The following is a 359-nucleotide window of genomic DNA, read 5'->3' as shown; positions in this document are numbered from 1 at the left end:
TGTTGGGAACTTAAGGGTAGTTTTGCCAAATCCAGATGTCAGCAAGGCCTTGCCCTTGAGCAGTTCCTACTCTAGAAAGGAAGTCTGGGTGGAAGTCTTGCCAGACACAACCATGCCTGACTCATGCCCTGCCTGGGCTCCCCAGAAGGGTCAGCTCTTGTCCCTGCTTACTTCTTTAGGCGGGCCTGGAGTCTTGCCAAGTCATGTTGGGCTGTGTCATGACTTGGGCTGATGGCCTCCTTAAGAGGCTGAATCCACCAAAAGCACCAACACTGATAGAGCTATATAAAACCATGCCCTCAGCCTTTCAAGCTTTCTCCAATGGCAGCTTCCAAGGTTATTGTTACTATAGCCATCAT

This window comes from Pteropus alecto, unplaced genomic scaffold (genome assembly GCF_000325575.1).
Source record: "Pteropus alecto unplaced genomic scaffold, ASM32557v1 scaffold131, whole genome shotgun sequence".
In the NCBI taxonomy this organism is placed as follows: Eukaryota; Metazoa; Chordata; class Mammalia; order Chiroptera; family Pteropodidae; genus Pteropus; species Pteropus alecto.
The sequence above is the reverse complement of the archived record's forward strand: the minus strand, read 5'-3'. Positions refer to the sequence as shown.